General features: G+C 41.4%; 1 protein-coding gene across 1 annotated transcript in view; it reads right to left on the bottom strand.

Annotated features, from left to right (window-relative positions):
• The window catches only part of AGBL1 (AGBL carboxypeptidase 1), a 267,540-nt gene that overhangs the window by 60,367 nt on the left and 182,497 nt on the right, over positions 1 to 24,676 (bottom strand). The window lies entirely within an intron of this gene.

The raw sequence follows: 24,676 nt of genomic DNA, 5'->3' as shown, positions 1-24,676 counted from the left end.
ATCTCCCTAAACAGGTAATGGGGGATGGAGGTATCAAGCTTCTATGGAATAGGGCATCTTTTAAAACCTTATCTAGACTAAGCAGGTGGAAACAGACTGTAAAAGACCCATGCAAAACTTCCCCTTAAGTGTGGTGATAAATTATTTGCTGCTTAAAGTTCTTTTGTCATACAGTCAACCATAATTCTTCGCATAACTAAACTTTTGAAGACATCTTCCCCTAGGACTGGGAGGTCAGAAGTGCCCAGTGCATCCCCCCTCCCTGTAGGATTTGATATCAAGCTGTTCAGGAGAAATGAGGACTTGTGCTGGCAGGATCAGGAAGAGATCTAGATCCAGGCAAGAGTAAGAGAACATGGGCCAGAAGAGAAAGAGGAGAGAGCCTTGGCACAGGGATCCACCGTGACTCTCTGGCAGGTGGGCAGCTGAGCCCAGAGGGGAGGTGTGCACAGAGGGGAGCTTCCTCTGTGTGTACTGAGCCAGGCACAGGGAAAAAAATCACACAATATGAACTATTAATCTACTGCTCAAAACTGAAATGGAGAAGTCTGTGCATTTAATGACTAGACACCAGCTTCTATCACAGGTACTAAAATGACAGCCAGTAGATGGAAGAGGTCATAGTTTAATCAATTCTCCCTCTTTTTGTTTTACATAACTGAGGGTGATAGGCAGCTAATACATTTCACAGCCATGTGATAAATTGCACTGTCACCTGCACTTTGCCTGGTACTCCTTCTTTGTCAAGGCTATTTCCACCATCCCTACTCCCACTCCAACGCAACTGCACTAAAAGTCAGAAGTGTGTCAACTTTTCCTCTGACAAGCATATTTTTTTGCATCAGCCTTTCTAGTGCACAAGTTCTAGGATGGGGAACCTGTAGGGTTAAACCAGTGAGAACTTCCATGGCCCCAGTCAGAAGCTCTATGGTGCTGCATAAAAAAATGTCTCAACTTTGCCATGTGGCTGACTCTGTTTGCAGAAGGGACAAAGAAGCAGAGTTTACAGTCATGAAATTTTCAAGTGAAAGTAAAAATATTTGTGTCTTTTCAGTGGTTATTTTCTCATTTCCAAAATCTTGTCTAAGCCAGACTCTTGGTGACCAAATCATTCATTTTTACAGGCTACGTGACAAAAGAGCTCCCTGGCACTTGGAAGAATGACTTTCCACACTCATTCATGTCTTTGCCATGCACTATAAAGCAGCTATCCCAAAAGCAGAACTGAAATAATTTCAGATTATTAATCTCTCCTTTAAGCCCTAGCAGCATAAGTTGTAGGGAGTTGCATGGCTGGTGCACTGCCTGTAGTCCATCCGTCACTCCTGAGGGACATGGCTCCTTTCTGGCCATTACTCATGGATTTATGGAAACACAAGAGTGTGGTACATGCAAGCACTGAACTGGTACATTGCCAGGGTCCTGAAATTTAGACATATCCATATACAGCAGGATGCAAACAGCACCAAATTCTCATTCCACTAAGGGCAATACTCTACTTATGTACTTGGCCAAATCATTACCTTTGGCACTGAAGTAATAAATCTCAACTGCCTCCATAAAATAAAATTCCCAGGCACTGAATTGAGCTTGGTTCAAATTGTGGATGAGTGCTGCACTATTTTTCTGCTCTCTGGATTCAGCCATCCTGAGTAAATATAGCAGCAGCATGATTGGAAAATTGCCCTCAAAAGTGATAAAATACAGGAATCATCAGATTTTGATATGTCCCTGAAAATGGATAGTTGTCCTTTCTCACTTGACAGCCTGGGAGAATCAGAACTTGGAAAAACACGGCAGGAAGGAGAATGCATTCCTGGAAGAGCCAGACTTCACCCCTACTTTTCCACAGCCATCTTTCTCTGACTTCCTATTTATCTCTTTCCTTCTCTGATGTGACACTTTCCTTTTTTGCTTTTTGCTGCTCCAAAGAGGACTCCAAAGGAGGTGTTTTGCATTGCAGCTTTGATCTAGTTAGAAGCCAAGGTACCATGACCTCATCTCACACCAATATGTTCAGAGTGAGAGCAAAATGCAGAGCCAGAGAAGGCCCCCATCAGTCTAGGGCAATGCTGTGTAGGATGAAGGCAAGCAGTTCCTATGTTTTTGCTTCTGTTTTCACAGTTTTGTTATCTCAGAGCAGCAAATCCCTTCCCCCTTCACCTTCCGTGGGAAATAATGGCAGAAAGGGAAAAAAAAGGCTTTTTACTGTACTTGGATTTTACTTTAGTGAATTTCCATGTGGTAAGAACAAGAAAGCTCCAGGATGGGTGACTAGGAGATGTCAAGTGCTTGCTACTTCAGAGTGGTATTCAGACTAACTTTAACAAATTGTTTCGCTTCACGTTTTTTTTCCTAGAAAAACACATATTTTTAATGCTTCTGGATCTGACTCTTTGCTGAAAGAAAAGACATTAACAAATATGATGGCAGATGGATGTAGGGGAAGGTCCCTTTCATTAGTCTGCTTCTCCTAATTGCACTAATCTTTCACCTGTGAAGATCAGGTTAGAAACATTCCTGATCTTCATTCATCCCAGCCCATCTGCACATGAGAGGATGCCCCTCCCCAGCATTCTCCAAGAGAGCCCAGCTATGAACACTGAATCTGCTGCCTAAGATGTGCTGAGTTATTTCAGTGCACTTACACGTGCAAACACTCTACTGGAATAAAGTCTGATTTAGCCAAATTGGAACATCAATTAATTAGCTAATTTAGTTTTCATCACTGCTATTGATGAACCCAAATTGTGCCAAAATCCCCAAATGGGCTATAAACCAAAGAGCTATTTTGTTGTTGTTGTTTCTTTTTTTTTTTTTTTTTTTTTAACTTCTGACTTAGGGCACAGACATACTTCTGTAAAGATGTAACTAAACTTCATGACAGGTTAAGGTAAAGAAAATTAAATAGCATTTTCTGAACCTCAGGAAAGGCAGAAAATCATAGTTTCAATCGTGACTCAGAAATGGGAACAATTCATTAATACATCGCTTCTCAGGACACTGGACACAGGCTGTTATCAGGTCCCATCACCATTCGACACTTAAGTAATTCCTTCTGTAACAATTCTTTCTATACCTAGAAAAATTACAATGAGTAAGTTTATTTTGCAACCTTTGCCTCTCTTCCGTTTGTGAAAATCTGGACACAAGACTATGATTTTTCTCCACTGTTTTGCCATATGCACTGAAGTCATGGACTGTGTTTCTGTTTTGTTGCTGGAAAAGCTCAGCTTTCAAATCAACAATATACACGACTGCAAACTCTGCATGTCCTTTCCAGGACTGTTTTATAATCTGTTCTTCCACCTCCCCTTGTCCCAGATCACCCCTAGCCCCAGGATGCTGGCAGAAAGCAACACAGAAGGAATGCAGCTGGGATCAAAACAAGCACAAAACCTCACATTTGTTGGAGACATTTTGTATTATTTAGCTGTCTTTTCTCTCATGACACAAATCCCTGGACACTGGGCAGATAAATACTAGGCATGATGACATTAACAGCATCAAAATAGTGGAGAAATATTCTTTGGTTGTAGTTCTTTACACCACAAGCTCCAAGGCATATTCTGTTTCCTTTGTGTCATGCAGTACAGAAGAAGGAAAAAGATAATTAGACATTGGATTTTGTTGGAGCTACCACAATGCTGTTATATAAGTAAAACAGTTACTTCACAAAAACAGACACTTCTGCTCAGAGGTTTTTGTTTCCACATTCTCTGCCAGTGCAGCAGCTAAGAAGGCAGCCAGTTTGTCTGGGGGATCTCAGGTAGTACATCTGGTGCCAGCATGCTCATGTGACAGGGGTGGGGAGAAAATATCCTTGGACATCACTGACAGAGATTGAATATGACACTCACAAGCTACTCTCTGCTGCCACTTTTCTGAACTGTAACTGCATTTCAGCGCTGGAGTAAAAGGGAAGCAGAAGTCAATGGAATAACCAGGACTCCGAAGAGTACAGCACTGTTCTGGCTTTGTCTCAGGCTTATCTGAGGCAGCCAGGTACCATTTTCTAGTCTCATTTTGAAACTAATCTCCTCTTGGATATGTGTTACAAATGCAGATTAGAAAGCCTTGGCTTCATATAATATGACTGGAACAGAGAGAAAAGCAAAGGCCAAAACCATAAATGATGAAACCATTAGAAATAGGAAGTTGTTTATATGGGATAAAGAAAGCAAAAGAAAACAGAAACAAATGGTCTAGGAACTTCCAAGTCATGTTCTCCAGGGTTTTCAAAAAATTTTTGTTTCAGAGTTTTTCAAAAATACATGTGCTGGGCAAAGGCAGGTTCTCACATACACAGTAATTCAGCTCAACAATTAAGGCCTTGTTTCTCAGCACTGTTGGATTTATTCTTTGCTTTATAACACTGTACTTGCAAATGTGTCTACTCCTTCCCTGAAGGTGTAAAGAATAAGAACCCAAGAATTTTTTTTGTCTTTCCCCTGTTATCTTTTCTTCCCTCTTAACATTCAGCTAAAAGGCTGAATAATTATTATTCTCCAGATTGCAAGCAGGACATCAGAGCACATTTTGCTCAAAAAAACCCCCAAAAAACAAAAACATGATTAGAAACAAATGTGCTGAAAAAATAAATGAGAAGATTGAAATTTTTTTTGCAGACTGCATTCTCTCACACACTGACTGGAGTCTAATTCAAAGCTGACTTAGTTCAATAGAAGAACTCACACTATATGTATGATGCTCTGACTCAGCCTCCTTCACCTCATGTCCACCTCAGACTAAGGCCATATTCAGAGAACAGTTTTCATCTCTTCAGAAGCATAATGGCATTTAGAAATGATGGAAGCTCATATTTTCATTCTTTCCACCACTGCAGGTGAGGTGCAGTTCCATTGAACACAGGTAAGCTCACCTGGAATGGACAATTCCCTGAGTGACACCACTCCATACCCTCTAAGTGAAGGTTATTTAGCAAACAGTTGGTCCTTTAAACTCTTCTCTGAAAACCTCTGGTCTAGAAGACCAAAATACTTCAGGCCAAAGGAAAAGAGGTATGGTCAACATATATTGTCGCATTTCCTTTTCTTTTCAATTTTTCCCTTTGGTTCCTCTGTATTTTTTCCAGCTCAGATAAAGTTGGTCTTCATTTTTCATTGGTATCTGTCCTGCCATATAAAACTGCACATCATGCTTTCTATCCTATGGGATACATGCTTTTCAGCAAGCTATAAATCAGGATGAGCTAGAAGACACTGCAATTAGAGGAGACACAAACCCAACAGAGTGCAGCTACAGATTTCAATCTTCAGATAATAAGCACTGGGGAAAATTGATAATACACTCCAAAACACTGAGGGAAGCACATTCTAGCACCTAAACCCACCCACCCCCGTATATACACTCAGAAATGCTGTCTGTTCTATCCCAGTAAGCCTACAGCCTTTGTAAAAAAAAGTTACAGAAGTTTAATATTCTGGAGTGCTCTGTGAAACAGAGGATTATCACAGGGAGCCAAGAAGCCTTTACTGGAGAGAATAAACCTACTTCATGAACATGAAGACTCTCATATCAAAACAGGCTGGGGCTGTTCAGCCTGGAGAGGAGAAGGCTTCATGGAAACTTCATTGTGGCCTTCCAGAATCCTCACTCCAACACAAGGTAGGGGATGGCCAGCAACAAATGAAACAGAGAATTACATACACTTAAGTCAGAAGGAAAAAAAAAAAAGTGAAAGTTGCCGACCCTGACCAGTGTCAAGGCTATTGAACTTCCTGGATTTCCCCTCATTCCACAGGGTAGACCAAGGGTACCCAGAGAGAGCTGAAAGCAAATCTCCCTGAGTTTACATTCATCAGGCACCCAGTCAATATAATCAGATGATTTGTAGGCCAGTTCTGGGCTATTATAGAGCATCACCCAGACTAAAGGAGTAGCAATACACTGGAGTCTAACTCCAATCTACTTTTAACACCTTCAATCGATCAAAAACTCCTGACAATCCCTTCAAAGAATGAAGGGACCTTGGGAAACAGAACTAGCAGAATAAGAGATAAAGCCAAGGTCTTTAGATAAAATGAGCAAAGGTTTTGCGTGTCGCTTTGCAACAACAAGCGTGTGATGAAATTTGCAATCTTTGTTTGAGCTACACTTTAACAGAATAATGTGGGTTTATTCATCTTGTAACTTTGTCTGACTGTGAATATGATTTCCAGGCAAAGGTGACTCTGAACATAGTTTCCTTCACAAGCAATGAACCCTGATATTGAGCAGATTTTCTCACTTTTAAAGACCTTGTCAACCCAGCATAAAACATGAAGTTCTCTAGCATTAAAGCACAAACTTACATTTTCCTTGCAAGCAGTGCCGTAAGAGAAAGACAACAAAAGCCCCAGAACCATGAAAGGTTCTTCCATGAAAGAACTCCACCAAAGCTTAGTGAAAGAGTAAGATCAAGCAGCCAAGGTTTTATGTAAATCTTTCACAGCCAACAATTCAATGGAGGTGGGTGGATGCATGGGGGAGGATCCTTAAGAATGTTCTTTCTATAAGAGACTGAAAAAACCCTGTACATTTCTGAGAAAAATGACAAAGTTAAGCTATTTTACTACAAAAAAGGTAGTCAGACCAGCTTGGTCATACCAAAAGGTCTTAACTGACTTCAAATACATGGCAAAAGTACAAAGTAAGTTGAAAAAAAAAAAAAGCCTAATGAGTGTAAATGTACAAAAAAGAACAGCTAAGAAAAGCATGAAAAATGGAAGTACAAAGTGAGGTGAGACTAGCAAAAACATCTCACAGCAAAGGATAGAATTCTTTAAGTTTATTACTCATAAAATGCAGCATAATTATTAGTCCACTTTTCATAGAAGGAAAACTTATTGACAATAAGGCTGAGAAGAGTGATTTTTACATCAAAGCTTTCATAAAAGATCAGCTGTGGTGAATTAACATTGCTAAGAACTAACAAAGGAGGCCCAAAAGACAAAAGGGATTGGTTAGAGAAGTTAAATTGCTCAGATTTTCCAAATGATCTGAATTTACTCTATTCCTTCTGCAGCTCTGAGGAACTGTCTCAATCAAGCTCAAAGCTGTTAATGATTACTTTTTTTGAATTTAGGAAGGACTGGTGATGAACCAGATAACTGACACAATAGAGTAGCTGTCTTTTGAAGACAGGAAAAAGGAGAAGACAGCAAACGATAGACCTGTCAGGTTAGCTCCAGTTCCTCAGAGCAAAGAAACAATTTGGAAGCACTTAGAAGAAAAGAAGTGGGAATCAGTCAACACAGCTTTGTCAGGAACAAATTATGATGGCCCGTTCTAATTTGCTTCTCTGAGAAGGTACCAGGGGAATACCCCATGGACAAGATATCACATAGGAAAGTTTTCTGAAATCTTTTCAAGTTCTTGCAGAAAATAAGCAGCAGGGTCTAGGTGAACCACAGCAGAGTAATTATATAAACTGTATAGAAAATTGTATCAGAGCAGTTCTCAGCATTTTTCTGTCAAAATGAGTGTGTTGAATGAGCTTCTGCAGGACTCAGACATGTATTTGGTACAATTCAATATTTTCATTAAAGATTTAGACAAAATGCAAAGTATGTTAATTCAATTTGTAGATGAAACCAAAGTAAGACAAAAATTGCATTAAAATTCAAAGTAATTTTGACAAACTAGAGATGTAACCTGAAAAAAAAGTTGCAATTCAATAGGGTCAAGTACAAGTTACTTCAATTAGACAGGAATAATCAATGGTACAAACACAGAAAATGAGGGGCAATGACAAGGTAGTATTTCTACGGAGAAAAAAAATACTGATTTGCCTTATTGAAAACTACAAGCTGAACATGAGCCACCCATTCCTTTCTTCTACAAAAATGCAAACAGAATACTGTGTGTGTATAAAGAATTTAGGCTCACATATAAATTAATCTGCTCTTTCTTGATCCAGCACTACTAAGATCTCTGCTACAGATCTGTTTCCAGTTTGGGAAAACCAGGGAGGACTTGGTTCAACTGAAAATGGTGCAGAAGACACATTGAAATAATTAATTCTCTATGTCTAGGCTGGATAGGCAAGAAAATGACTGTCCAGGACTTCCTGTGGCAAGACAGGGCTCAAGCTAGATACCTGGAAAATATCAGGGTGGTAGGAGCTAAAATACATTATTTGGAGAAAGTCTGGTAATTCCATTATTAAAACTCTCCCAGAAAGGATTAAATTAACATAGCAAGAGTGGTACAGGTAAAGTTGATCCTTGCTGCAGGAAGCTGATGACCTGTGGAGATCCCTGCCAGCCCTTAACTCCTCCAACTTTATATAAACACAAATGAAGTTCAAAGTTCATTCCCCGCAAGGATAATATAGGAGGAATAATTTCCATACCAGCTGTCAGAGCAGAGGTAAAGGAGCAGCAGGGCTGTAAGAGCTCAGGCTGGCTGGAGAACTGCAGGGTGCCATCCTTTTCCACCAGCCATAGCAGGCATTGGTGCGTATCAGAAATGGGAGGCAGGGAAAAGACTGCACATGGCTCACAACCAGGAAAATCAGTCTCTACTGGAGACAACAGTATCAAAAGCCAATCACTGTCAGGTCAAAAGACAGGAAGAGGAGCAGGAACAAGTCTACATCAACATGCCCTGATTAAACTGTGTGGTGTTAAAGGAACTCTTGAATAAAATTTGCTCAAGCTACACCAAGAGAGCATCACAGGTCACTCCTCTCTTCCAAACTCACTCCTGCTCCTCAGAAGTCCATAGCAGATCAGAAGGAGGGGAATTAGAAGGAGCTTTCACTGATGAGCTTCTGGGCACAAATAGATTAATGAAAGCTGTGTACAATACATCAGCAGCAACCAAGCTTGGCAGGGCTGTTATCGCTGGGTATTAGTTTACAGCAGCAGAGATGAAGGAGAGAGGCCACTCTGAGCAGAGCTGCCAAGTGAATCATGAGCAAAGGGCTTCCCTTCAGAAGACAGCTGGGGACATGGCACTGGGAATTCTTTTTCCTACAAATTTCATCTAATCTCTTCTCTCTAAATCCCTTTTCTTTTCTAGGCTTTGTTCCTCTGGAGCCACTTCCAATATTCCTTTGTTGTGCCTGAAGGAAGGAAACCAAAGAGGCAGCAAAGCATTTTGCTGTATTAAAAGCACAAAGAAGAAATATTTTGCTCCCTAAATGTGTACTCTGCATTCTTAACTGTTCCAAAAGCACAGAGAAGTCTTCAACTGCCTTGTGTCACATTCACAGAACAAGCTGGTATTTTATCAGCCCGGTGTGGATTACACACTGAACTATCACAGTGTAAACTCTGGATTGAATTCTGTAGAATTGTATAATCCATGGACCTCATATTTATTTTCCCACCTGCATTTTAGCAAGGGCTGATAGAGTGTGTTTTTCAACTGGGTCTGAGGAGGTGCATTTCCAGACTTTACACTCTGATATGAAGAGGTTTTGACTTCGAAACAGAAAGGAGAAGAGACTTCTACCCAAGACTATGCCTTCTCTTCTCTTTTCATTCTTTTCCTCTCCTGCTGGTGAGACAGCATTCCCCAGTTAGTCACTACTACTACTGGAACTTATGAAAGGTGTGCAAGACAGATGGGATGAATTGCAAAGAAAGTGCTTGAAAACTGGCATTGTCAGACACAAAACTTTTAGATGGTTAATAAAGTTAATGAATCCATTTGGTGGGCCTGAAGGACTTTGGTATTTGGGTTTTTCTTTGTGTACATGTATCTCCCTCTTCCATCAATTCCTGTATTAAGTGGAATAAACTTTACCGTGACAAGCTACAGGTTGGCATAAAAATCCAAAACCCTGTGCCTCATCTTTTCTAAAATTGAATTAGTTTTGTTGCTATAAAATCTTTATCATGTTGATTTCAAAGGCAAACTCCTCTAACAGTTTATGCACTGCTGCTGCTGCTGGGAGATTTATTCACATCACAACCAAAGTACTTCACGTGTCCAGGAAGACTAAGTCCTTTGGCTTTTACCTCTTGTGACATCCTCAATGCATTAGTTTTCCCATCCACGGGCAAGAGTATATTACGGATTAATACGGCTCAGCAACTCAAAACACACAGATTGTCAGTCTCAGTAATCAGCCTCAAGAATTTTGAGGACAGTTGTTATTTACAGAAGGTGAGAAGAGACCCAGCAGAACACTTAGCTCTAAATAAACAATGTGGAAACTTCACTACCCAGGAAGTCCTAAGTGGCAAATAGGCAGCTCAGATGTTCCCAGCGCGGTTTGATTGCGTTCCTGCTGAGACTCAGCGAAAGCAGGAGACAGGAAAGGGTAAGTGAGAAAGCAGGGGACCTTTCTCACATGGATTCACTCCCATTTCACCCAGTGTTTAGCTCTGGTTTGTTAGTTCATTAAGAACGTGCTGCAGAAACCAACCTCAGCACCCCAATCCCAGCCCTGCAGCAGGGCCTCGCTCCAGCCCAGGGACAGGGACCTTGTGGCATGTGGCAGCAGCAGGTCTCACCACAAGGGCTGTCACCTGGCACATTCTGCAGCACAGAGCAGAGAGTAACAGCAGAGTTCTGATCCTTTCTCCTGCGTTCCCCTCACCAGAGTATCCGTACTTGGCAACACAAAAGGAGACTTTCACCTGCACAGCAAGCAGGCTGGTGCTAAAGTGCAGCAAGCAAGACAGACAGCATAAATCTTGATTCAACAAGAACAGGGCTGTGTGGGTCCTAAATCAACCCTGAGCTCAAGCTACAGCCTAAGAAAGATTCATGGGGACAACCTTCCCATTAGAACAATTAGAATTAGAGGAGAGTCCAGCCAAACCCCATCTTCTTGGAAACAACGCAGGAATTTCCCTCCATCCTACCCTGCCACTGAGAACTGGAACAAAGAGGGTGTGCTGGGGGTCCTGGGAAGTGTCACAAGGAGGATGGTGTTGGAGCATGTTTTTACCTCACTTAAATCTGCATGTGGTTTCTGCTCACCCTCATGCTGGCAAGAAAACTCACCAGCAAGCAGCTGCTATTCACTGGAGGATTTGCAATCAAGCTCTAAATTTAGCAAGGTGCCATAACAGAGAGGGCTCCCACACTGCTGTTAACACCAGGATCCAGAGTTTAGTGATGTGAAGGGCTGATAATAGCTTCTGTCCTCACACTTTGTGGTTAGATGATGCCAGCTGCTGAATGCCTTCCTGCAGCTTTTCTGATATACCATTATAACCAGCCAAATGCTGGGCTAAAATAAAACCTTGGCAGAGTTCTGATATAAAATTATGTGTACCCCAAGATCAACTCTTGCTGAACTTTGAACTCGGTTGTTATCTTGAAGAAAACCCTTTTCTGAGTTTTGGTATGAACCTAATTAATGAGTTAATTCCCTGATAATCTGTTCTCTTCTTTGTGCCTGTTTCATGATTAATTTAGTTCCAGTGAATTTCCTTTACTGACTGCAGAGTAGAAATAAATTTCCTGTCTTATTAATTTCTACTTTTGACCCATCATCAGGGACTAAACAAGGGCATATGTCCCCATGTCTTAATTTTCTTAATTGTTACAGAGCACAGGGAAGTTCTAGAAAAGCAAGGTGCAAAAAAGGGAAATTCTCCAGCTTTTGCTATGACCACAGAGAAGATGGAGGTAGGCTGAACACTCAGAAGGTGTAAAGGCTGTGAAGTAGTTGAAAACCCTGCCTGATTACATTACTCACAGATCCAGCTGAGAGGACAGTCCTGTAAGGCTGCAGAGTGCACAGGAACATAAATTCAGTGACAACTCCCCCCCACAAACTAAACAACAGAAATCCCAAAACAAAATAATAAAAAAGCCCACCAGAAACTACAGGGATGGAAAGGTCACCTTCCTGGGATCACAGCCCTACCCTCACAGCTGTCATATGCCCTTTGGGGAAACTCTAAAAAACAAAAAAAAGAAAAAAGTAGCAAAACCAAGCCAGCCTCCCTCTCTCAAAATTAAAACAAAATGTACTAGAGGATGTCTGTGTAACATCCATGCTAGAACAGTGCTGCCAGCAATTAGCATCACAAGCCTTCCTCCTGATGCCACAGTGTGTTAAGGACATTTTTAATGACAGATCAAGGGCACTGCTCTCTGTGAGGTGTTTGAGCTGTGTGAACAGCAGCCTCCTTGGCACACAAATCCAGTGTCCCACAAGGGAGGCAGTAAAGGCAGGAAGGCATCACAGGGCAGGAGAGATCTCCATGCAAACAGGTATGCTGCTTTCATGGACATGTTCCTGTCACACCTGCAGGGCAGCAGCTCTGAGGTTTCACTGAACATCCTTCTGTTGCTTCTTTCCCAATAGCTGGTTGCTGTTAGAGTCTCTCCATGAGTGGATGGAAATGCCAGAAACGAGACATGAGGAAAAATACACTGAAAAGGGCGAAGACCTCAACTGTTCCTATCCATTATCCCTTCTCAGATAAATTCCAGCCTCCACACCAGAGTATTCAATTCCTGAGAAAATTCAGGAAATCAGATGTTGTGTTATAGAAGAGCCTTACAGAAAACCTGACCCTGGTGAGGGCAAACTCCTGAGGGACCATGACCAGAGGGAGCTGGGCTGGAAAAGGATGAAAAGTCAGGGAAGGACATGGGGTACACTGCTCCCACTTCACTGGATCAGTAGGTGCTGGGTCATGCATGACTAGATTTCCCAAACAGACTGAGATACAGCCAGCTGCACTGCAGGCTTAGCCTTCAGGCCTTGCTCTCCAGGGACTTTCTCTGCTCCAAGATAAGGCTTTGATCATGAGCAGCACATTTGCACAATAAGAGTTTGGATATGATTTGAAAACGTGAGAGAGAAAAGTGAACAAAAGCCATGTTTCTGCATCTCATGTCTCCAATCTGTTTCTCCTTGAAAGGGGCAAAGACACCTCAGAGACATTGTCAAAGTGCCTAAACCAATTTTTCAGCCTAATCCATTATTTATATTTCCACTCAACCCTTTTTTTAATCCTGAGCTCCTGAAATTAGGTTCTGTAATATTGAGAATCACTCCCATGAGCTGAGGGGAAGGCAGGGACAGGGCTTAAGTCTTGTCCTGCCCTTACCCTTCCAAATCCACCTCTGACAGGGACTGTCCATCTTTTTCTCTCTGTCCTGTACCTCTCACAAACTACCAGCATCACATCCTCATCCACTTCTTTGTCTGTTTTCTGCTCAGTCCTTTCTCCCAGGGATATTTAGGTAAGAATGAGCACTATCTTCAGGCCAGACACATTAACAGTGAAATCTGAAAGGTCTAAAAAAAGGCATCACTTTTTATGGGCATGCACATGAGAGACTCTGATGTCCTTCAACCCCATTTGTGGCCAGTAATCCTCCAAGAAAACTGCTTAACAGTAAAAGGGTTTCTCCAATACAGTTCATCAGACCAAGTCAGGATAGAGCTGATTAATCCAGGAAAACACCATCCCTCTTGAAAATAATAAACCTCAATGGCAAAGCCATAGATAACACTAAAAATACTACAAAACGGTTACTTTAAAAAATGCTACACTTTCCCTAGAAAACCCATTCTGAATTCTTGGTTTCCTATATCTTAAATATACTACATAAATAAGCAGGGTCCAAAGTAGGTGATAAAAGTAGTTAGAGGCGTAAGATTAAAAAAAATATTATCCTCTTTGATGACTAGATGCATGAGAAGGAAGGTGATAGTTGTTTACAAAATGCCTGGCAATTTAGGCACTCCCAATTATTCTGTTACAGTGGAGGAAAAAGGTGCATTTGCAAAGGTGAAAGAGCAGCAGATGAAAGGAAATATTTTCTTTTCTCACAACATGCAGCTAATCTATAAAACTCAGAAGATAGCAGGGTGCAGTGAGGAGCAATGCAAAATTCAAAAAGCATTAGTAACTTATACAGAAAATGAGAGCACTGGAACATTTCATTAGATAAAATTATTGTTATTACAATTATTCAGAAATGTTACAAATTCTGGTGTTCCCAGGTATAAATAAATCACTGTCTGAAGACAGAGAATCATTCCCCCAGGGGAGAGGGGCATTCTGTAGCTGTCCACTATGGCAAGTGGTTGCATCCCACTTTGAAATCTGCAATGCTGAGCACTGTCAGGAAGGACACTTGACTACATTAAAGTACTAAAGTGCATCCTCTCTTATGACTCACTTTTTCATAGATGAAAACACAAGTTGTGTACTAGAACAAAAAATAAGTATTAATTCCAGGAAAAAGCCTGACAAGATAAATCCAGGTAGCAACACTTTACCCAAATTCTTGGCTGCCCCCTGCAGTTCAATGAAGATGAGGCACAGCTCTATAACTTGGAATGGGTATTTGCTTTTGCTTTGAATTGCATGGGACTTTTATCTTTTAATGAGATGCTGGTGCTTTTTTGGAGAGTGCTATAAAATGGCATCTTCAGAAAAAAAAATTCTCAAGTACAGAGTGTGATGTAAAAACATGTTGGGTAGACTAGACAGAACAAACAGATTAGACAGAGAAAGAAAGAAAGAACAGATGCTTTCTATTCTTCCCCTTATTCCTAATTTCTGATCATACTAGCCTGATAGCAGAATCTTGTTCTGACATTCAGCTGCTTTTATTGCTTATTCTTCCTTCCAAATCCTCAAATTCATGTTTAAATAGGGATTTAAGGTAGTAAGTAACTGTTAACGCTCAAAAGGAAGCCATTATGGATTAAATGGTGAATAATGGGCCATAGATAAAGCTGCTGATTAAGTATTTTTAAATGGTTAGGGGTAGTTGAAAGTCTAACCAGAAATCAAGATACTGTTACTTTAAAAATGAAACCTGACCTTCCAGAAATTTAATTTTTCCTCCAGTTAAAAACAGGTTTTAACAGGAACAAATAGAAATAGGAATGGAAGATGGCCCAGGAGGTGGAAACAGAGAAAATACCCCCAGAGACAAAGGGAATGCTTTTTCTCTCCTCTTACACTGTTCTGAGTCTCTCCCTGCTGCTCTGACAGCAGCCCTTGCCCTGGCTTGATGATTCCTCTAGCAGTCATGGTCCAGGCAGCAGCAGCCTACACCCTCAGCATCTTCCCAGAGACACAAGAGCAGAAGGAAGTGACAATCTTTCCTTGAGAAAGGAAAGTTCACAAGAAACAAGTGTGGTTTCCACTTGGAAAATTTCCACTTTTGGCCATTATATCCCAGTGCAATTCTTGCAGAGTCACAATTTTCCAAAGAGTTCTGCTGATGAATCTTGGCTTCCCTTTCCCACTATCCCAATCATCCCCATGAGCACACTGAGCCCTTCCAGCACATCACAGGTCCATCTGCACTGTTCCAGCCTGGAATCAGCCCCACACCTCTCACACTGTGACACCAGTAAGAATGTGGCAGTGCTCTGTCCTGGACTTGTGGAGATCCCTTCAGCTGGGCTGCACTGCTGAGTGCTGAGTGACCAGAGCCAGAGCCAGATGGGGCTCCATGCTGCACCTGAAAGAGAATTTTCCCTACATTCATAAGAATGGGATCTGGGATGTTAAGCTTGAGTACATTTCTGCTCTGCAGACAAAAAAAAAAAAAAAAAGAAAAAGCTAAGTATTAATTCCATGCGCATCTTCCCCTTCACATCCTTCTACTCTCAACTCCCGTCCAATTCTCATAAGTTCTTTTTACCAACATCACGTTAAACATACACATCCTAATAAATCTATATGGTTTCTGAGAGAATACAATGTGGCCAGAGGGATTGGTTTTCACACTTGTGCCTCTGTGCATAAGCACTCACCCACTGCTGCATGTGTGTGCTGGGGCCTGGAACAACAACCTGCACCTATTTATCTCCTGTCTCACACAATACCCCTGCCTGTCTCTCTGCACAGGATCTAGTGAGGCAGCAAGAGGCAGGCTCTGTGTGTGAGTCACAGCCACAATACACTGAGCAGCCAGAGCCTCTGAGAGAATATACAGAGCAGCTGAGATGTCAGTGGAGGTGGCTTTGGAGTGCTTTAAAACGCTGTTCAAGTGCCAGCTTTCACCTGCAAATATGACACTTTGCTCGCCCACCCGCTTTCCTTCCAGGCTATGCGCTCCTTTTACTGCAACTTGACAGCTTTAATTATGAATTTCTCTGCCTTCTCTATCCCTTTAATCGTTTAGTCACATTTGTCTTGCTAAGTTTTTGATATGCTCCTAGACAGCAGCTGTACACTGTCACCACAGTACAGGAGACCTGGTCAGACTCTCATTTGCAGGCTGGGCACCAGACCAAAAGGACTTGCAACACGGCATTTACCTCGAAAGCAGAAATCTCTGCTCCTGTTTTCTCTTTGCAGAGAAAGGAGGCAGCAATGGGGACACAGTGAGACTGTGAGCACTGTTAAATCCATTTGGGACTCCGTAGCTCTTATTGTCTGAATAATTTATACAGGTACAAACTTCTGGTGAAGAACTGGATCCCACTGGTGGTTTTACAGGGGATTTGGCTCCTTCTAGCCCTGTATTTCACCCATGACAGGAAAACCTACTTCAGACAGTGGCAATATATGCACTGCTGCTGTCAGCACCACATCCTGCTCTGCAGGACTGGAGCCTCTGATGCTGCTGGTGGATGGGGAGACATTCTGCTCTACAGAGGCTCACAGACCATTGGCATTCATTCTGGTTTGCCTCTAAGTTCTGTGATACTTGGACATCTGAGCCACTGTGCTGGATTCAAGGGGTGAGAACACCACATGGTGAAGCCTTTGATCCAGATAATCCAGATCTAAGTCTCTTGTTCCTGTGTTCTATGCCACATGATTAACTCTCCAACACAAGGGATAGAAAAGTCTATTTTGATCCTCAGCCAGTCTAATTTTCACCTACATGACTGTGTTCCTCAAAAAGCTCTGGTAGGAGCTGTGGACAGATTAGGTAGAGGTCAGCTGAAATGACAATTTCAATGAAAAGGGGAAAAATACACAAGTTCCCAAAAAACGTGCTTACTTCTAAAGGGTTGGAAGTGCATTTCTACTACCATCCTACTCACTCCTTCCATTGCTTTGCCTGCCTGAAAGAAACTACTGTAGCGTGTACTGGTGTGAAAAATCTGACTGTTCTCTGGTTTTCACAAGTCTCAAGTTATTTTGGGACTCTGGGAACACCATTTGGAAAAGTTCCACAAGGAAACACTAAATAACCAAGGTCCTTGAAACAACCTTAATTTAAATTTAATTTAAACCTTAATTTAAATTTTCATTTAAACACCACAGTGTTTATCTATGGTTCACCCCCACACGAAGACACCAGGACTCCCACTACAGTTATGCCTTGTGCATCCACACCCTCTGAGTAATGTCAAACAGATGAAAACAAAGGACAGGGATCACCAGCAGAGTTGCACTGACAAAGTTTTCTCCCCCTGATCTTGTGCCAGAGCACTAAATCTAATGCAACTGGTGTTGAGCTGCTGCTGCAGTATAGATATATTCCATATAAAGGCTATACATACTGCTCTGAACCTGTTCTTCAGCACTAGACCTGTGACACGTTCAACCTGAAATCCCACCTCTGCCTGCATTCAGAATGATCAATAGTCTAAACAGACTGATTCTCCCATTACCCTTTGCATCCTCTTAGAAAAAAAACCAAAACAACAAAACATCTATTCTGTTCTGGTGTCAGCAGTGTCCTGGGGCCACCTCAGAGAAAAGAGTGCACCCCTCCCAACGCATTGCTTTGGGGAACACTCCATAAATGGGAACTTCTGAGCCCCTGATAGCCCTCGGGTTTATTTTTCTATCTCAGCATGTGAAGGGCCCCAGTGGCTTTCATATTTCAAGTTACATCTTCAGGGAGAAAGACTGCAGCACAGAAATACAGATGCTCCTAATCAATACCAAAATGTCTAATGCCAGACAGCACCATAGCAATATGCCTCACAGAAAGGGCACTGCAGAGCCCATTTGTTCTGCTGGGTATATACAAGTTCATTATCTGTAGTCCAGTCAGATCTGTGTGAGTATGGTAATTTGAATAACCTCAGACAGATACAATAGCAAGCAGTGCTTCTGTGCACGTTTGAAGTTCTTTCTATGATCTCTTTCTCTTCCCATTTGCTCTTTTCCTCTCCTTCCTTTCTGCATCTATTTAAATTGCTATTATTAGCTAAAAAAGGATAAATTAATTACCTCTGAAATGAGCATGAATACTTATACCCAGCCTGGCATAACTGGAGTTGGCATTTGATAACAGTCAACAGAAGCTGAGCAGCTTGCAAGGCATTTCAGAATAATAATAATAATAAAAATCAATAGGAGGAAAATAGGGACAGCTCTAGAAAGTGTTAATGAAAAGTTGCTGAATTCCAGCGGCTCACCTGTGAACAGCTACATGAAAGCCTTCTGAATACCAAATATATTCATTATAGGATGCATTGCTTGGCTGAGCCTCCAAAGAATTCTCTGGGCTTCTATTCTCTCAATAACAAAGGAGAAGCACAGAAGAGAGAAGGATAAGAAGAGTGAAGGGGTTGACAAAAGAAGATTCACATTTTTATTTTGAAAACAAGATTATCGACACATATAAAAACAATAAAATCTAAAATCTGTAATAGATCCAAACTTGAAATCTGAGATTTTTCCTCTCAAAGCAGAGGCAGCAATTCTTTAGGTCAGACCCTGGGGGTACAAGGAGGTACCACTTTTGGAACACCAGTGTGAAACATTGCTGGAGAGTGTTATAAAACAGTCAGGAGTTAAAGCATCTCCTGAACTGATCCTAAATGGTTACAGCAACATAAGACTGCTCTGAAGCCAAAGCCCAGCTTCAGCCACTCTCACACCTGTCATACTGAATTAATGTTAGACTGTGCTCTCACAAGTGTTTTATGAAATGCATTATAGAAACCCCTTTTGCCCCGTGTTCTGCACCAAAGTGACAAAGTAGTTTGGCTTACTTAGGTAAATGCATTCCCACAGCACTTTTCTCTCCAGCATCCAAATACAAAAATACCTCACCCAGAAATGCTCATATAACAGTAGAATTTTCAAATTCCTTTACCAGCAATAAAATTTGTGACTAAGCGAAAAATAGAATCAATAAACACCCTCCTCTTCTGAAAGCTGCCACAAGGTATTTAATGTCTACAGATGATCAAGGTTAAAAATGCACCAAATCTTTACTCACAGGAAAATGGAACTCCAGTCAAATAAAAACCTGAATTAAGTCTGGTCAAGTAATTCCTGCTGTGGTTAGATTCTCTAAGTGATGAAAGAGCATTTTCACCTTGAGCCCTGTGTCAGGGGGCTCCCCAGAGTGCAGCTGTCCAGGCTGCCTCGGGATGGGAACTGTGACTGCTGCTACACCCGAGCTGGGAGGGGATGGTGCAGGGTCTGTCTTGCACCAAAACCCCTGAGCTGTGATTTGTTTCAGTATGTACAACCAAAACAAGGTAACACTGGCACCCACACTCACCTGTAGGAATACATCCCACGGGGCAGGGGAACCATTTTCCATCCCTGCATGTGGGTGTACAAACACATTTCTGCTATTCAGAGATGCACTAAGGATGCCCCAAGTGAAGTGAGCATGCTTTGCTTCAGCTGCATTTTTTGTTGCTTGAACTTTCCCTTTTTTTGTTTGCTTCATTTTCACAAAATCACTTTCATTTGATCTGAATCACCTTTTGGCCACACAGTTTAAAAGACGAGTGAAATTGCTTGCATAGCTATAATCAGGGGAAGGTGCATTATAGTGAAAAGATGGGAGATTCAACAGTTCAATACTATCCAGGATCATGATGGTGCATCAATGTGGTGTAGAAGAACAGCACACACATTTCCAAATGATCTGCAAATCCCTCTTGTCAATTCCTGGTTTTGCCATCCATACACTGACCCATCCAACTCTGCTCCCTGGATGGAAGATGAAGAGATTACATCTGGACAAAGAAACAGAGCAATGATTAAGCCTTCTGTTTTTGATTAATAGCACAGCTAGGCATATTTACCATCTGGGGTGGAAAGAGATTTGGCTCTGCTCAAGAAAGGTAAGAAATGATGAAGAAACACCGGAGATAAATAACGTCTGAGTCAGCAGAAAATGACTGCACAAAAGTCTGCCTCAACACCGGAGATGTCTCACAACAAATGCCTGCAATTGCTGCAGTGTATGTAAAACATTTCCTAGCACAACTTGGAGGCCTGGGGAAAAAAAGAAAATTAAGAAATGTGCCATCAGTTTAAACCACAAGAAAGAAGGGGAGGATGCTGGAGAGGGACAGGATTGCTCCTTGTCTCTCTCAAACCTGCTTTATGTCAACAGTCACTTCCCATTCTCATTGTGGTCATGACAAATGTGAAGCTACCTGGACAGCAGTGACTTAAAACCTAATTACTTTTACAGGAAATGAGGCATGAAAACTATTATCAAAAAAACACGATGTCTGAAGTACAAGCCACATTTTGCTTTCCCCACAGAAAGCTTCTGAATGCCAGAATTGACTGTAAGGCACGGTGGGATGCTGGAAACATCAGTAATTCTTTCTAGGGCATGGCAATACAAAATGTCTTATGAGGCCAAGTTTGAGAAAGAGCAAAATAAATTGCTTGTATGAGCACCTGACACATGGCTTTGTTTGCTGAAAGTGGTTGCAAAGCCCAGAAAATTCTCCACATACATGGCCTTTGATCTTGGCAGAGTGGTCCCTAAGATCAAACCCATTCAATGCTGGTGGAAAAAAAGGCGATTTATTCAATACAGAAAACAACCCAAATATCATTAGTGAAAAGAAAAGGCACAACAACTAAGTCCCTACAGAGGTCTTGTGTAACAGGAGGGTGATAGTGCCTGAATTGAGTCAATATGATGTGTCCCAGAAGCACAGGTTGATAATTAAAAGAACAACTACTGCCTGGAGCAATTTAACCTTTCTTCCTCACCATCACACATTGTAGCTCTAATGCATCTTCTGTGCTGCACCTTGTACTTTCTCCATTTTTGGCAAGTTCCTGAGATAGCTGCCACATGTTGAAAACAGAGACACAGAGATGTTAGGCCATCTTCATGGCATCCTGGGACATCATGTGTTTAGGGGAAATACTCTACTGTCCCATTAGCCACACAGCCCCGCTGGTGGAAGTTCTCTTGTTTATTCTCAGAGGTAGCACTGCCTCTGCTGTGAACTTACTCCAAGTGTTGCCCCACTCATGCCTGTGAATGATTCCTTTTGCAGTAGACAGTTAAGGAGAAAGATAGACAGTGAAGTGGGGACAGGAAGAAATTCCTGTCTGTGCACCAAACCGTGTTTATTTAGGTCTGCTAAAGGCTTCTTTCACCTTTCTTGGGCTCATTAGAGACAGCACACTGAGCACAATGGATTTGAGCTGGTGTGAGAAATCCCCCAGTCTCCCAGGATGGCTCCATCAGAGCAGGCACTTCCCTGACAGCTATTACTGCTCCAATTTACTGACCACTGGCTCTGACAGAGCTCTGTAAAGTGCACAGCAAATAGTTTATTCCAGGGAAGCAGGGTCCAGCCTGTTCCTTTATCCCTCTCACAGCAGTGGTGAGAGAATAAGGCTGCAGCACACCCAGAGCACAGAGAGCCTGAAGAGGAAAATTAAAGGACACAAACAATTATGAACCTTGACAGGTGAAAATGTTTGCTGTCGCGGGGAGATGCTGAGATGCCAAGTCAATGCCACGCACACCAGACACCAGGGCAAAGAGAGACAAATGCAGGACATGAACTGCAGGGATTTCACAACAGAAGAGATCTCTGGTTCCACAGCTTTTGATCTCTGTACCTTTGCAATGAGACATTTCATCTGGGAGTCAGCTTTATCCAGTGCTGGATTAACTTCTTGTTCCACAGCTTGACCTGTCACCCAGAGTATTACAGAGATGGGCACTCAGAAACCCATACACAGAAAACACATTAGATTGAGATAGATGTATTTATCATCAGCACTGTGCAATACTTCAGACTGCTCACAGCTTAATTTCAGCTTGATTTCCACAAAACAAAACCGTAACAACTAAGAAAAGCTTGCCTTTTCATCCAGGCTGAACAATACTAATCTTTTCTTTTAATATTGGTGAATACTGCTATATAGAAAGTTTCACTCATATTTGGATCTTTTTCTAGACACATCAGCAAGACAGTCTTTTGGGACACATTTTACTGTGAAAACATTAGCTACAGTAAAAGCTATTGCCTCCCACTTAAATATCTGTCATGCATATCATTTCCTGGGACCAGGACACTGCAGACTTCTGGAACAGGGATAGCTTGTAAGCTGTTAAAAAGACATTGCTGTTCACTATTTAAAGCTTTTAAGAAAAAAAAAATAAAAAATCACCAATTGACAACCCAGAACTTTTTCTGTGTTACACCTGAATGATCCCCAAATCTGATTTTGCTTTGGCAAAGGTACACAAAAATGTGGTTATTTTTATTCACACCTACTCATGCTTTCTGAGGTAAAGTATAGAAAGCATGTAAGGATACTGTGCATTTCTGGTAACCACATAGGAAAACACAGCTAATTTTAAACTACAAACATTTCACTCAAACCCACAAAGGTGGGTCTATCCTAGGAAGCAGTGGAGTATAATTTCCACTGATGTCATGATATACCAGCAGTGAAGCCGCAAGGTTTTGGTGCTACCTCGCAGAACTAGATTAGACTTAATATGTACAGATTAATATTAGACTGTCACCCCTCAGCTTCCTCCAGAGAAATGTTTTGATAAAGAATAATTTTTTTTTATATATTTTTTTTTCAAAACCTGTGAGGAGAAAGAGTGATGTAGAAATAGTTGCCCTCCTGTCTGTATCAGTGAGCCCTCTGCATTCTGCTTTCTTCCATTGGTTCCAATATTCCTACTAAAACCAAACCATGGAATTCTCTTGGCTAAGCTCAGAGAAACATGGGAGGAAAGTATTAACTTTCTGAATCAGAATCAATATGCTGCACAAGCATTTTCCATGAATTATTTTTTCTCAAAGAGAATATGCTAGCGAACACTTTGGTCCCTGCCTCTCCCTTCACCCAGCCCTTTGCAAGCAGCTCCTGCAGTGTGACACCTCTGGGTGGGTTTATCAGTTCAGCTGCTTACCTGGTCTGCAAATGGTAACAAATTACATCCAAGCCAGTAAAATTTCACAAACCTGCAATTACACCCAGTGAAGTGAAAATTAGCAGCAACCTATCAATTGCCTTTTAACAATGACATTCATTCCTGGATGCCATGGAGGCAAGCCTGAAGAGGTAGAAGTTTTTGCTTTCAGCCACTGAGAACACATGGGAGTTTTACAAAGTAAGAGAACTTTTATTTTTTTTAACTTCTTTAAAAATATTTGTCACTAGAGATCTTCCTTCTGTACTGATCAACTACCACACAGTATTGGATAAATAGCATGAATTCCCATTAATATGAAGTCAGGGAAAGGAAAAAGTAACAGAAGTCTACAGAGATCAGAGAAAATGCTCACTGAGTTACTGTGACCAGATGGCTTTTTGTCAGTGTCTGAGGGAAGTCAGGTTTGATGTTTTTCTTCCCATACAATATTTTCATGCAAAGGCCCTTCTAGCTCCAGTTCAAAAGTGAGAGTTTGATTTATATCCCCAAACCATCCACCTAGCCAGGCTCCAGCAGCTCTCTCTAATGACACAGCAATGATTTTTTGGATGGCTGTCCACAACATGGATGGTGTTTAGCATCCACCTTAGTTGTTTCATTTATATGTTCACACTAGAAGTGAGCACAGATAATCCAAAGGAATGTCTCCACATTTTATCCCTCTTTTTAAAACGTTCCTCATAAACATTTAAAACTGTGAACAAGCTTGCAAGAATGGGTTTTGGCATGAGGAACAGGTGGTGCTAATGTTGGGTAAATGTTCCTGCAGGGGAGAGACTAGAAGTCTGCTATAAATTACAGGGGTATTTCTGCAACTAAAAAACTTGATGTTCATTGATGAAGCTGAGAGAGCTCTTTGATGGCAAAGCCATCGGGGAGCTTCAAATCATATCACTTCACTAAATCTTCTTTCTCCATTTGTCTTGGAAAAACATTCTTGCAAACATATGTGATGCACATAGCACTAACAAGAGAGGATGGCCTAGAGAAATTATGTATTTCTGCTTCATCACAAATTCAAGCTGAATAATCTCCTACTCAGACACTTTTCCAGGTCAAATTCCTCTTGTATTTATAATGGGGAAAACTCTCTTAAATACCCCCCACTGAACATAGGAAGCAAATAAATTAATTTTGCAATTTGGAAAAAGCATGTCCTAAATAAGCAGTGGGACCAAAACTTATTTCTGTCCATCAGAAAGTCATAAATCTATGCTCTAAAGGATTCCATGCAGTGAGGAAAGAATTTATAGGAACATACCTGCAGTATGAGGCCCACAATTTCCTAATCATGCTATCAGTGTCATTTTATAATCTGCAATATTTGTTCCCTACTGTGCAGCACTGAGATGATGCCTTTCTTATAAGAGATCCTCTCTATGGAGGACAGAATCCCATGTCACAGTGCACAGGAAAGTGTTTCCTGCTGATGAGTTTTTCTGGGGCAGTACCATCCCCATGTTCCAGTAAGCAGTTTTGATAGGAAAATGGAAAATCACTAGAAAATAAAGAAGAGGTACTTCTCTTTCACATTTTTTCTCCGTATGGGTGGCTGCAGGGCATGGACCCACCATTTCAGTAGTTTCTTTGGGAGAAAATTACATCAAAATTCCAATTACTCTCCATACAC

Source organism: Poecile atricapillus, chromosome 11, assembly GCF_030490865.1.
Source record: "Poecile atricapillus isolate bPoeAtr1 chromosome 11, bPoeAtr1.hap1, whole genome shotgun sequence".
In the NCBI taxonomy this organism is placed as follows: Eukaryota; Metazoa; Chordata; class Aves; order Passeriformes; family Paridae; genus Poecile; species Poecile atricapillus.
This window is presented reverse-complemented; position numbering and strand designations above follow the sequence as displayed.